We start from the raw sequence: 16096 nt of genomic DNA on the forward strand, positions 1-16096 counted from the left end.
ACCAGAAACTGAGGAAATGTCAGATAACCGTTCACCAGACTTGAGTTTCGAGAACGAGGCAGATGGTTTGTTGGTTGAAAGCAGTGCATCACTACTAGACGTATCTCTAAGAGTGAGTTGTTTTATCGTTATACAAAATGTTGTTGAATAAAGATAATTTGAAACAAGATGCGTTTGTGAAACACAATGTCCCCCTAAATAATGTTTGACCTTGAAGGATGACCTTGACCCTTCACCACTCAAAATGTGCAGCTCCATGAGATACACATGCATTTCAAATATAAAATTGCTAGCTTCAATATTGCAGAAGTGACATTACATGAGCAATTTTGACCCATATATTTGACCTTAAGGATGACCTTGACCTTTCACCACTCAAAATGTGCAGCTCCATGAGATACACGTGCATGCCAAATATCAAGTTGCTATCTTTAATATTGCAAGTGTATTCATAAAATAAGCGATTTGGGCCACATATATTTGACCTCTGACCTTGAAGGATGACCTTGACCTTTCACCACTCAAATTGTGCAGCTCCATGAGATACACATGCATGCCAAATATCAAGTTGCTATCTTCAATATTTCAAAAGTATTAATAAAATAAGCGATTTGGGACAAATATGTTTTACCTCTGACCTTGAAGGATGACCTTGACTTTGACCTTTCACCACTCAAAATGTGCAGCTCCATGAGATACACATGCATGCCAAATATCGAGTTGCTATCTTCAATATTGCAAAAGTATTCATAAAATGAGCAATTTAGGCCACATATATTTGACCTCTGACCTTTCACCACTCAAAATGTGCAGCTCCATGAGATACTCATGCATGCCAAATATCAAGTTGCTATATTCAATATAGCAAAAGTTATTGCAAAATGTTTAAGTTGGCGCAAACCAACCAACCAACAGACCAACCAACAGACAGGGCAAAAACAATATGTCCCCCACTTCTATAGTGGGGGACATAAAAAAATATTTGTAGTTCAAGGTCGCGGTGTTGTAGTGGATGAGATATCCGCCTAGCGATCGGGTGTTAGTGGGTTCACTCCTTACTTGGGAAGCATTCTAATTATCTCCTCCATGGACACCAAGTACTGGTTCTTCCCAGGAAACCGACTCGATAATGTCCATGTCTGCCTACCATGCTCGAAAGGGCACTTGGCAGTATAAATAGATAGTTGTTTTTCATGCTCTTCCCATTTTTAAAGAAAAAAACTGAAGAAGTTATCAGTTTGGTGATGCCTTAGTAAAATACAGAAAGACCTATAATCTTTACTTCAAACTGCATTTACTTTGCTTGTAAAAATGTATTTATTTATTTCAGCTCCATGACTATGGAAGGTTTACACCAGTACCCGCCATAATCCGTCATCAGTGTGAACAAGTGCAACCGGAGCTGATTTCTGTGGTTACTCAAACCGACGATACGAGAGTTCCCAGAAGTATATCAACCCAGACTTCTACTGAAACGTCGACAGTTGGGATACAAGTGGATCGGCCTAGCTTCACCTTTGAGGATATAAGGGATGATGACGATAAGGTGTTGTTCTACACTGGTATCCCAACTGCTGGAACTTTTGAGTGTTTATTTGATGAGGTCAGTGTTGGAATGAAAGCAGGGTTAGCACGAAAAACCTGTCCCCGGAAAATAAAGTGTGTTTATAAACTGAAAATAGTCATGCTAATATAAACTGGAAAAGTGGCTCCTTAAAACTAGTACAAATTAAGTTTGATAAGAAGCTGAACAAGTGAACTTTGTGAGAAATTCAGTATACAATTTAACTAGAAGTGTTTGACCATTGCATGTATGTATAAGTAATATACTATGTAATTATGTGAATAATACTTAATTTCACATTTTACAGTCAGCTTTCATTTGTGAAAATAAAATTGTTACTGATTATTATTTTCTTGTCTCATATTCCATACAAACATTTTCAGGCAAAAAAAGAAAATTGTGTTTCTGCGTTTGTGTGTTTGTGCCAATATATTTATACATGTTTTCTTGCTTGAAAGCAGTTTTGTAAGACCAAACAAATTATAAGACTGAAATTCTGATAAATATTGTACTGGATTCAAGTTTACATACATTAATTGACACAGAGCGTTGAAAACACAGATTTCTTTTGTATACCTAAGTAAATGTTTGTCTTTAAGGTTTAGTACTGCTACTGAAGACTTAATCAACAGTTAATTTATAATTGGGAGCAATAAACCCGTCAAGAATTTTATGCCCCCGAAGGAGGGCATATAGTGATCAGACTGTCTGTCGGTCTGTCCGTCCGTCACACTTTGCGTTTAGGTTTCGAAAAATCCTCATAACTGCTATGTCGCTTTGGATAGCAATTTCATATTTGGCATGCATGTGTATATGGACAAAGCTTTTCCATACGCACACAAATTTTGACCCCTGTGACCTTGACCTTAAACTAAGGGTCCGCGTTTAGGTTTCGAATATGCATTTAGGTTTCGAAAAAAGCTCATAACTTCTATGTCGCTATAGTGATCGGACTGTCTGTCGGTCTGTCCGTCACACTTTGCGTTTAGGTTTCGAAAAATGCTCATAACTTCTATGTCGCTTCAGATAGCATTTTCATATTTGGCATGCATGTGTATATGGTCAAGGCCTTTCCATATGCACACAAACTTTGACCCCTGTGACCTTGACCTTAAACTTAGGGTCCGTGTTTAGGTTTCGAAATATGCATTTAGGTTTGGGAAAATGCTCATAACTTCTATCAAGCGTATATAGGGGGCATAAGTCATCCTATGGTGACAGCTCTTGTTTAAAACCAAGATTTCTGATACAAGTAGCAACACCTGCAGAGTACTTGTCAGATGTAAAGCAGAAGTCATACCAGCAAAGCTTCCAAGGTGTCTATTAACTCAATGGGGTTCTGAAATGATCTATACTTGGACAAAAAGCATTGTGCACAGATTTTTAATAAGATGCAGCTGTTGATACCTCTGTGTTGATTTTCTTAATTTGGTTCATGCTTGCCACTCATTAATTTCATATCATTTTAACATTTTGAAACAGATTATTATCGTAAACCCTTCGGTTTTTCTCCAAACACAGGTAAGGTAATAAGTGATGGATAATAACATAGCAAAAGTTCTTTTTATGATTTATCATTTTAAGAGCAAATCAATTTAGCGGAATAACAATTGACAATCACGTTGTGATGGTATTAATGAACCGTACACAAATCGTTGAAAAGCATTCTACATGTACTACTGTAAAATTCATAATATGAACAGTTGATAAATATTTATACATTCATACACTTTTATGTACAATATTTATATGCTTTGTAGAGCTAAATGACTATTGAAACATAAAAAAGGAGGGACCTCAATGATGTCCTGTACTGTTGTTACTTAAATTATTTTCTGATCTGGCGTTAACTTTTGTTATTTAACCCTATTCCACTTGGAAGCACAGTGAAAACAGCATAAAACCAGAACAGCATGCTAGTAACTCGCAGTCTGTTCAGGTTTTATACTGTTTGCTGCTCATCAGTATTTAAGGGTTGGAAATGAAGCCTTTAAAACTTAAATTTAGTAAAAAGGTAACTTTATTACATTTAACTTTTAAGGAACTACAAAAGCTTGAAAATACATATTTAAGAAGTAAAGGGTTAATCTCTAGAGAAAAGTGAGACATCAAAATTATAAAAACATATTCTAGGAGCAAGGGTAAGCTTGCGAGAAATTCACAATTGTGATCTTAAATTCATATTTGTTACTATTCTTTAAAGATTGCACTCAATTTCTTTTAAATCTTTCAGTCTCTTGTTTCAGTAAAATTACTTCACCAAAATTGGATGCAGTTACACGTAATTTTCTTTCATCTTCCCAAAGTACGTTCTTTCCCTGACCTCTGGTTAATTTTTCAATACTTTGGCATTCAAGTTCATCCATTTGTAGCATATCCATCATTTTCGACATTTTATCCTTCACAGTTTCACTATTCAGATCTACGCTATCACTAAAGTTATCTCCAATTTCTATAAACTTTGGTAATTTCACCTCTTCCTTCTCTTCTACAAAGTTCAAAAGCCATCCAGCTGTTGGGTTGCATATTTTCGAGTTTTGAACGGAAACTGTTCTCATTTACAGAAATCGCAAGAAGTTCTTTTCTGGTGTTATTTTCGACTGGCTCTAATTTTGACTCAAAGGTATGTTTCCGAAATGTAAATTCGCTAGACTTTTTAGGCGTTCGCTTTCTTTTCCGGGGATTATTAAATCTGTCCCACACGCATTTTTTTGAGGTTGATCTTAGAGTGCCGTCCTTCTTTTTAGCAGTGAGATCAGAAAGGGCATACATAAATGCACCAATATGGATACATGCTTCTCCGCTCCTGAAAATATATAAACATAATAATTAGACATACTTTCAAACTGCACTTTTTTTTTGCTCGAGCATCTAAATTTTGATGAAAATTTCCCAGAAACTGGTCCATCCCGAGAATAGCTTGTGACCAGTATATAGATCTATGAAAATGATTGGTATAATGCCGATTCGGGGATCGTAACTACTAGTTCTTCTTGAATGCTCTGAGGGTTTATGAGTACATTCGTACACCTCACAACCCAGAGGGTAAATATAGCTGGGAGTTGGATTATTGCAACTAGGATTGTAACAGAGGCATGTCTCTTGATAAATTATTTATAACCTCGTTTCAATATTGCAAGAACTTATATGAAAAACTGTGTACACTCACCCGGCTGTGCAATTACATTCCGCTGAATGAACCTGTCCAGTGACCTTTGACAGACAGAGCCACACACTGTGATCTGGGTTTTCTTTCACATTTGCACTCGGTAGTGATGGTAATACTTTGCATTTAACAAAACAATGTTCCCATTTGTCACTTATGTCATGGTACAAAATACTGTGTTTATGTCTGTAAACATAATACAATTTTTTGATCTCAATTGTTTTTGTGTGTTCATTTTCAGCACAAAATAATTGTAGATGTCACTATCTATTAATGTAGGAAAGTCCATTAAGTCACTACTCAACGTTTTTAATACATCTGGATGTGGCAGCTTTTCACCGAGTGGCGTAAAAAGTTTTTCTGTTTTCCTTTTTTCATAATTTACTTCCGCATTCCTGTGCAGCTGTCGATCATTTAATCCTAGCTTTTGTACGCCTTTTGTCCTCAAGACAAGTTCATTCTTATTCCCTGACACATAATGATTATGAAATCGTAAATAATCCTTCAATTGTGCAACACTTAATTTGTCAATTTCGATGTCAGACAGATAACGATCGTTTTCTTTCTCATTCGACGCCATTGTTACTGGAAATCAATACTACCCAGCGATTCAATCGCACATTCTCGGCCCTTTCCGTCAAACATCGGATAAGTATTATGATAATCTGCGAGGGGTACCGAATGCCAGCGATTGAGAACCTCCAATTCCGGAGAATACTCAGGGGAGATATGCGACTTTCCGAAAAGGGCTCAGTGGCCTCCCTTATTCTAGAAGATGCCCAAGGGAAGTAACTGCCGTGAGGAGTTTGATCTAAAGTTTGCGAATGGGAGATATAGGCCCGACAATTCGAGTAAAATTACATACGCAAATTTGAATTAAAAAATAGTCATGAGGATGTTAAGCAGCCTTTTATTAAGTGGGTCTTCAACTGTCGGGTCCAAGTGCCCGATAATCGACTTTGGGACCCGACAATCGACTAAAGACCCAACAATACGGCGGTAAAATGGACGTTTGACCCACCATTTTACCCAATCTGAAACTATATATATATATATATATATATATATATATATATATATATGTGTTTTGTTTTAAAAATCAAAATAACTACATATTAAGATTAAAGTACATATAATACCTTAAAAGTTAACGAATACATTACGTTCGTTAAATCAGACAGTTTGTATTGCAACGTACTAGTTCATTTATAATCTAGTTGGAATTGACATCGTTCTAATATGCATTTGTTACATTTATAACGAGACGTTTTGTCTTCGAAGGATTGTGTATTATTTTTTAATTAAAAGTACATTACTGAATTTATGTATTATTGTGTAAGCATCCGTTAAAAAAGACCCTTATGCGGTTAACTTTGCATGTCATGCGCAGGCCGGGAACCTCGCTCTTTCTCTATCTACTTTCAGTTCCAACAGGTTTCAACAGAAACATCCACAGACGATGTGATAAATCCTTGTAACTATTGTTTTACTCAATTAATGGGGCAATCAACAAAATATATTGTAAATTGCATACGCATGAATCATACCTTACCAATTGTTTAACTTAATTTTGTCTGCCATGGTGATTTCCAGAAAAAAAATCAGCACGTCAAAAATCAAATCTGGCGCTTAGTGGCTGTTATTGTGTATAATGTAGGTTCCCGGCCTACGCGCGCATTTCAATAAGCGAGCAGGGTGACAGCGATTTAATTATACATAATGACGCACTCAGTTGCTTTAGAAAATGGCGAGTGATTTACCTTGTCAATATCTATACATACATAGTCGAACTATCTTTTTTTAAGAATACGTTTTGTCGGAAGATTTTTATTAATTTAGTATGTGTATGCATTATAATAAACAACGGGTAACTAAAAATAAATAGATAAAAAATAAACATTGTCATTGATATCGAGCGCCTATGCACAAACCATCAATATTAGAAAAGTAGTGTTTAATCAATAAAAACACATTTGAAAATAATTTAATGAAATAAGATGTACTTTTACACTGTAAAAATGCCACTTTTACTGGAACAAAATCGCCCTTTACAAAAAGTGGCCTAGTAATGCCGAACAGATCCCTATGACGATTAGTAATGCTAACATAAAGTTCAGCTTTGTTTATTTTGTAGGGATGGATAATTTAAATGGCATACAGTAACACATTTTGCTTTTGTCAAAGCAAATATTGAATGATTCTTGGATATTAACTTCAATCCGTATTTTATACAACACGTCAAATGTTGGAAATGTTGGGTTAACATAATCACATCAACACGCTAAAAAAATAAAGTACACATATAGTCATCCTCCTTGCTTCGGGTATAGAGGTCTACTATATTGAAATGAAAATATTTCACTTAAAAATATTAACTTTTTATTTAATCTAAAGTGCTTTATAAATAGACAAATTACTTTATTTGAAACGAACGTATCAATCATTTTAACAATACCGGAACGCCAAGATGTTTCAAATGCATGACCTCTGTATATGGATATATACTTGATATGAAACACAGTAAGAATTGAGATCTGGTCTAATACTGATTAATCATACTAAATTCACTATAATTGGACAGAACTTGCAATCATATGCCAAGCAACCTGTATGTTCGACCGTCTTTGTTTGAACTTTTTAAAGTTCAGATTTTGGACAGTGTACACACGCCAGCAATTATTTTTTAACCAACAATCATGTGGAGGAGTACGAGTTTTAACATGACATTCTTTATAGTTACTAAACGTATACGCTAAGAACGAAACTTGTGAGAGAATACCTTAAGTCTCGGCATGGACTGATAGAACGTTAATAATACCGATTCCTAGCGACCCGACTTATAGACCGCTTAATTAAAGACCTAAATGTCTAGAAAAAGATGCCTGTTTCAGGGTACCCAATGCCACTCCGGCAACTCTTTAACTGTTTTATCAATATTATGGTTGTTACTGGTTTAGTCGTGGGTTCTGTTTGATTCGTGGGTATAAAAATCGCCTGAAATCTCGCGATAGAATGTTCGCACATGATGCAGTTCGTTACGGAAAAATGTTTTGACACGGTCACCATTTTTTCCGATCAAAAATTCGTCAAAAACAAGTAAATAGTGTAATTCATCATAAATTGATAGGTCGGTATGAAATATTTCCTCATTTATGTATTGTTCATATAGTGTTTCAAAGTAACACAAAATCGTTTATTTAGAAGTATTTACCATGCGACATCGTCTGTTGACATTTTTTCACAAGAAATTAACCTGTCCTGCGAGGTCAGTTAAAGGCTTTTTATAGTATGCAAATCTTGAAATTCTGGCAGCCAATCAGAACCCACGAATCAACCGGAAGCTTATTTTCATGATGGTAGTTTGACACTATCAACGCATTCGATTATTTTGATGATAAAAGACGATAAACATTTGGAAAAAAGCAACAAATCTTAAAGAAGAAAGGTTAATTATTATTTTCATAATGATTCATGGTCATATATTTATAAAATATTTATGATGTAACAACTTTATGAAAATTACCCACGACTCAACCAGACTATAGCATATAGTTTTTTTAAATCATTATATTATAATAACCTTTCTAATATGATATTGATTCCAACGAGAATTACTGAAAGTCTAAATAGATACTAAATATTTATGCTACACAAACATCCTTGTAACACAGATACAAGTGTACTCACGCGTCACACGCTCGTCTTACATAATCAAATATGTAAACACAATCTTGTACAATAACATACACTTACGGGAACAATGATATGAACGTAAATGTTCTTAACGTATCAACCAATAAATGGGAATTACACATTAATACGGTATAAAAGTCAATTAACATTCCACGTTAATATTTTTCAGAAAATAACCTTCGCTTTATCTTTCCGTTCATTACATCACACTTTCCACACATTAGTAAATAGAAATTTACGTGAAATTCCACACATAACTTATGAAATGCTAACATTGCAATAGTTATAAATATACATGCATAACTCGTATCCGACGAATGAATACGATAGTAAATAAGTATTGTACATCCAACTTCTATTGACGATTTTCGTTTACAAGATAAGGACACGGCTTTTTAATATACGGAATGTGGAACAATAACATTCTTCATCATAATAAGTCTATTGAGAATTAGAATTAAGAGGTACACGTGCGTACAATAATATTCGTCTGCATGTTTTTTAAGTATGAGACCGGACACAGACGTGGCATTAGCGTTACTTTTCGTGATGTAACATTTATAAAACAGTTTCTCTGCATCTGACAGAATTAATATACATAAACAATCATAAAAATCACATATACACATGCATATACATTTATTTTATAAAACATATAGCACAGTTGTTTCCTACCTTAAATATGATGGCCTTGTTGCTAGCGATGCATGCATAAAACACATTGATAACGTTGTTTTAATGTCGACTATTGTAATTTAAAAACATTAATATGCGCTTGTTTTATGATAGCTTCAACTACGGGGTATGCATCATACAAATTTACTACCCTTCGATTTCAACAATCAATATCGAATGCGTTCTTCATTTTTTAATGATACAATTGCTTTGAACCTTGATTATTTGTATTAACGATTCATTTCGTTTCACGAAAAACCGTTACAAATTGATATATATTTATATATTACACAAAATGACAAACAACATTCAATAATTATACAAAAAAGAAGTGCCAAGACATTATACAAATAATCAAAAAGATGCTTGAAATATACAAGCAGAAAGTGCAAAGTATGTGAAGGACAACTGCATGAAAGATGCCGAACATTATAAATAAAATTATGTCACACAAACAAATAAAAATGCAAGGTATATTATTATTAGCACATTTTTAAATTATAACATCATATTTTTAATATTTTGTCTGTCCTCAATACCAGTTAACATAAACTAATAAGACAATATAATGCAATACGTCATAAAATGTGCAAAACAGAAAACAAAATAATTTTTACAAAGTGCCAAACAAAATTGCATAACATAAATTTACATTATGTATAACAATACTAAAGCAGTCATTGAAATCCGTAACCAATCCGACAGAATAACAGAATCCAGATGCTTTGTCCGGTTGTTTGTTATTATTATTACTGTGCAAGACGACTGATGCTAAAAGCGAGATTATACGATTTTTTATATGTGTTAAATTGTAGTAAATTGATAAAATATGTTACAATAACACAAAATAGGCAAGACAAATTATACATTGAAGATGAGTTTCATAAAATGCAGCAAATACAAATTAGCGCCCCGAGCCGATTGTGACGAAGATATTTCGTACATATTTTCCTTAAATAACCGAAGCATTCGTCTTTTTAGTAAGTATTCTTGTGTTGTATGAATAGATATCGTTGCAGGAATTTAAAATGAACCGTTAAACTTAATTTAGATTCACATCGTACATGCATTATATACATGCTGGCGAATTCAGCCATTTTCGATTTCAGAATTAAATATCTGGCTTATTTTGCATTTTTCGACACATGTTCTTGTTAACTTTTATTTTAATTTATATTGAAATATATCTTTAATAAGTTTTTTACATATTTTATATAAATTAATTAATATTTGACAAAATCGAATAATCTCGCTTTAATTGGTCATTGTCTCATAAAAATGCATGCAAACATGATAGTTCTCACGGAAACACTGCGTTGTGTTCATACCAACTGACCGGTGGTTTCGAAGCACATGTACGTGTATTACAGAGATATTACACTAAGTTTTCGACAATTAAAAACAATCAATAACCAACACCAACCCCGCAATTACTTTGGGGATCCATTCATGCTTGGAACGTGGTTGCTCATAATAAACAACTTTAGTGAGAGGAACAATCTCTTTAAATTTAACGACAACACACTCACGCCCATCGAATTGCAAAGTCACTGTTTGCGAGTAAACCTTAAAATCATCTTCAAATAAATCAATTAGAACAGATGTAGTTCCTTCGCGCGATGGTAAAACCATAATGAGACCGCCAACGCCGCAATCATGTGACACAGCAAAACCAAGGACTTGTTCTTGGTTGATTCGCTGAAAATAAGGGTCTTCAAATCTTACAAATCTGTCGAACAGTCCGAAAATACTTCCTTTTGCAGGACTTCTTCGTTTTTCGCTGTTAAATGACGAAACACTTTTATCGATACTAATTAAAGAAAATACATTGATGAAATCCTACTGACACAGCTAATCAATGTTCACCACATGCTCGGTAAAATCTTTACAAAACATAGCAGGGAACCTCATCATGTCTATCAATTCTTTGCTTTTAGAATATCAGCATTGGTCCCTGTGCGACCACATGACTTACAAGCGTGTTGGGCCCATCTCTTGAAACCAAGGAAAAGTTTGCATTCACTGGTACTGAATCTTTCACACATAAAAATAGCATTTAACGCCATCCTCGACATTTCCGCAAACGATTCCGTTTTCAGTACCTCTTCTGAACGTCTCATTATAAAGTTCAAACAAATGTGTTTGAGATACATATCATCAAAATGTTTGGCTTGATCTAGAAGGATGCATACGTTTTCAGAACACATTGTTTCATCTAAGAATGAGACACACATACTTTGTATTCCGGGCACATTATATTTCTTTGCCGCATACAGAAAATGTATGACTGTATCAGCAGTGATTTCAACATCCCCACTGTATAGGTATCTAAAATTTAGAAGCAAGTGTAACTTAGTCAAAACATTTATTATTCTAAAAACCGCTTGCACTAGTGACACTAAGCATGCGTCTTTAAACACAATTATAACCCAGCTCAACCACGTTATATGGTGTATACTAAAAAGGTTGTCAGTTTATACTAAATAGATAGGTTGTAAGTCCATACTAAATAGAAAGGTTAACAGTCTTGACATCCGAAGGTGGTGCCGCCCTTTAGAATTATTATCCGGTGAATACAGAAAACTAACACTTGTGAAAAAACATATCTTGTGAACTATTGAAGTCAACAACTTGAAAAATTGTTAGAAAGATCTAATGGAGGGTGCAATTGGCTATTACTATTGCTTCCGTATTTTACCGATATTGCTTATTTAATATATTTAAAAGGTGTTACGCCCATATTTTGTACGTTCGAGTTCTATAAACTTGAAATGCCTATGTTAGATACATCAGAGTAAGTGAGAGTTAGTGCATCAAATCTTAAAATCTAAAATCTTATATTCGTATATTTAGTTTTATGTTATTGTATCTCTTTTTTTTTTGCTTTACTGTTATACATTGCATATCAAAGGTACAAAACTCACAACACAATATATTGATTTAACAACCTGACGAAGCCCTTTAAGACAGATTCTTCTATATCCGGGATATTGATGACGTCACTCGTTTCAGCAAATGGTCCAAAGAAAATTGCTTAAAAAACTGGACTGCGACTAACTAGCGCGAATTAATGACACTTGATTCGTCACTTGAGTTCTTAAAACGAAAGAAAATAAAATTTTATAAACATGTTAAACGCTTTCTGCGCATATTGAGGGTGTTCTGCTGTTCCAGTAAGCAACAAATGCAACGTCACAAAGTATCTGTTTCTCAAACACTGCTAAGTTCGTCGCGGAAATGGATTATGTGTGTTGCCAGACATTCTCCATTATTTTCCTGAACTGGAAGCGAAATTTGAACATGAATACACAGTTAAATAATTCATATGATGTTGGTCATCTGGAGATAAAATACCATTAAACAATACACAATTTAAATAAAGTTTAAATACCTTTATGCTATAACTATATACTGTCAAATGCTTATTAAGCCGTTTCAACTTTAAAGCTTGATGCGATTAAATCTGTGAGGCATACCAAATTTCTGTGTCGAAACTAATTTAATTCGCGATCATAAAATATAAGGTAACGTGATATACATTGGATAAACTACGTGCAAAATGTGTGTACACACACTTGAAGTAAATGCGTTTAATGACTCAAGTTAGACAATCTAAAGTAAGTTTTAACTACATGATCCTATAATTTTTAAATACACCACTCCTGTAACAAATTGTAATGTCTATGATTATAATGTAATTTAATGAACAAAACATATATGTATTGAGAATTATTACATTAAACATGAACTCATGTAAATACGTACATTAAAAGATTGACTGGAATAAATTTCACTGCACTCGAGTGTCTGTTGCTATTTTAAATAACAAAAGCTTCTGTTTTAGTTTGAACCCATCAATAATCTGGAGCTGTAATCAGTACATATCAGATATGTTCATGGTTAACTATCCGATATCAACAATAATAAAACTCAGTCTAGATATGAACACATTTTTCTTGTTTATACCTTCGTCGCTTTATATGTATGAACTCAAATTAACTTTAGTTTATGACTACTAGATGGGTAGATAGATAACACAGATTTTTACTTTTATGGACTATGTTAATGATAACAGGCAATAATTGGTGCACATTAACTTCTTACCACGTTTTAGTATGATTTTTATTCAATTATTTGGAAATGTTAATAAGAGTGTTTAAACATTGAATAAGTGTTTAATTAACAATTGGAATATTGAACAAACTAACTTAGATGCATTACTAGATATGATGTTTACATTATGTTCTGATCTTATATTGTTAATTGTATGAGGATAACGTGAGCAAACACTATTCAAAATGTTCCTTTTGTTTCACGTTAAGTGTGGACCACTCAGTTAAGGTATTTCCATTTTTAAACATGTACCCTTCACAGGAAAATCGTATAATTGAATGTTTTGAGCCTACAACTGCTATCATGCATTGGTATCTTTCAAATGCCATTTTATAGTTTTATTGTGGCCTTTTTCATACATGTTTAAAATATAATTATGTAACTTTCTATGTTATTTCCTATACTATTTAAGTTAAAAAGAACACACACATTGCCGTAGTGTAATATATATTGTGTCCGCCTCGTAACTGGGATGTCCTGGGTTTGATCACAACTGTAAAAACAATCCGATGATCATCACCAAAGACGCCAAGTACTGGTATTATAAAAAACACGGACTCGATCATGCTTTGAGTTGTGCAATTAGGCGTTAACTAATGCATAGAGCATTACAAATAACCAAACATGTGTGAAAGTAAAGAAGTGGTCAACTTCTAATTGATAATTAAAATGTGACTACCTGAAGCTCCGTCTACGCAGGTCAAAGTAGTGTGCAAGGATAAGTGATAGCAAAGTGAAAGTAAGTAGCTTTCACCAAACACAATTAAATAAATCGGTTATTTAATGATCTGCAAAATTGCATAGTATATGTTAACTATCACCAAAGAAAATTCTGAGGATATACTTTTTTGTCAGTTCAATTAAACTTTTAACATTGAGCCGGAAGCATTACAACGCCCCTAAATTTTTTTTGATAGGATACACGTCACTCGAATACAATGTGAAACCAAATTAATGTTGTATTGTATTTTTTATGCGAACATGGGTGAAACAGAGATGCAGATCATCATCATCATCACCATCATCATCATCATCATTATCATCATCATCATCATCATCATCATCATCATCACCATCATCATCATCATCACCATCACCATCATCATCATCATCATCATCATCATCATCACCATCATCATCATCATCATCATCATCATCATCAACCTCATCCGTATCACATCATCGTCATCATCATCACAATCGTCGTCGTCAGCGTCGTCGTCGTCGACATCATCATTATCTTCATCTTGTTTGCCGTTAGGGGGGAATTATCGACGACAGATAGATCGTCCTCCAGTCTGGTCTGTTGTGAGCTTCTGATAGTAATCCATCCATGGGGAGAGACGTCCACTCTTTCACATCGTCCATCCAGCATTTATTATGACGGCCTCGACGGTGACATCCTTCTAGCGTATCATGGAGGACAGTTTTGCACAGAGAGTTGTGCCTTGTGACGTGGCCAAAAAATGTTTCGTCGTTTGACGGTTGTCAGGAGGGGCTCTTGTAGGCCAACAAAGGTTGCAGTCGTAACCCGGGTGTACTTGTTGGTGATGTGCTCCATTTCGGAGAAGCGAAGCAGTCTTCGGAGACATTTTGTACAAAGGCCTGTAAACCGCATTATGTGAAGCGTCATGGTCTCGTAGCAGTACAGTAGGATGGAGACTACGAGGGACATGTAGAGCCTGTTCTTGATGGGGAAACTGATGGTACCCTCCTTGGACATAGTTGCTCACAAATACTTGAAGCTGGTCACTTCTTCCAGCTTCTCGCCGTGTTTGTTGATGTCTTGACTATTGGTGGTCGTGTTGTTCACTATGATCTGATACTTTTCCGTGCTGACCTCCATTCCGAATGTGCCTGCTCTTTCATAGAGTCTGTTGGTGTGGTCTTGGATTTCACTGATGGGGCCATTTATGAGGGCAATGTCATGAGAAAATATTAAGTTTGAGATGGAGATTGAGATAGAGGTTTGAGAATCTCCTGCATTATTACCTCAAGGAAAATGTTAAACAGGACGGCGGAGAGCAGACATCCCTTGTGTCCTGAAGAATCTAGATTGTTCAAAATGAAATTTTGACTTGTTATTCAAGTCACAATTCAGGTCGCTTACGGATTTAAGTGTGCAATATTCAAAAATAAGTGTACGCATGTAGTGTTACATCATTATGGATGGTATCAAAACGGCATATAAAAGAGATATTCAAAAGTTCACAAACACAGCTCTTTTGATGGCAAATGAACTTTCGACACTTGTTTCTAAGAGTGCAGAATATTGTAAAATTTACATAATATAATAAAACACAAATTCAGAAGAATTGAACTGTTTACAATTATGTTCAGATTGCATTAACGAAAGATGTTACTAATGATATTGTATTCATTTGCTCAGCATATTCTGTCGTTTTTGTAACATGTTAATGAAGCAAATTAAACATCATTTTGTTATTGAGTCATATTAAGGATATATTCTTGCAGGAGCGCTTGAGTCCATGGATCCAAACATTTGTGAATGACCTATATATTATATGCATTTTGAAGAAGATGTCACATCCGTTTAGTCCTATCTAGTTCTGTTCTACTCAATAAATGGAGTTACTTAAGCTATTTTCAAGCACCCAGTGTTGATCTTACAACAAATTTGAAATTCCGGAAGATACGTATCTTTAAGAATATTGTCGTAACCATTACCAACAACATCAATGGAGTTCTGTTGTCATAGGCTGAAGGAGTTCATGGAAGAGAGAGAGAGAGAAAGCGAACGAAAGAGGGGGGAGAGAGAGACAGAGAGAGAGAGAGAGAGGAGAGAGAGAGAGAGAGAGAGAGAGAGAGAGAGAGAGAGAGAGATAGAGAGAGAGAGCGATAGGAGAGGAGAGAGAGCGAGAGTA

The sequence above is a fragment of the Dreissena polymorpha genome, chromosome 7 (genome assembly GCF_020536995.1).
Source record: "Dreissena polymorpha isolate Duluth1 chromosome 7, UMN_Dpol_1.0, whole genome shotgun sequence".
Classification (NCBI taxonomy): domain Eukaryota; kingdom Metazoa; phylum Mollusca; class Bivalvia; order Myida; family Dreissenidae; genus Dreissena; species Dreissena polymorpha.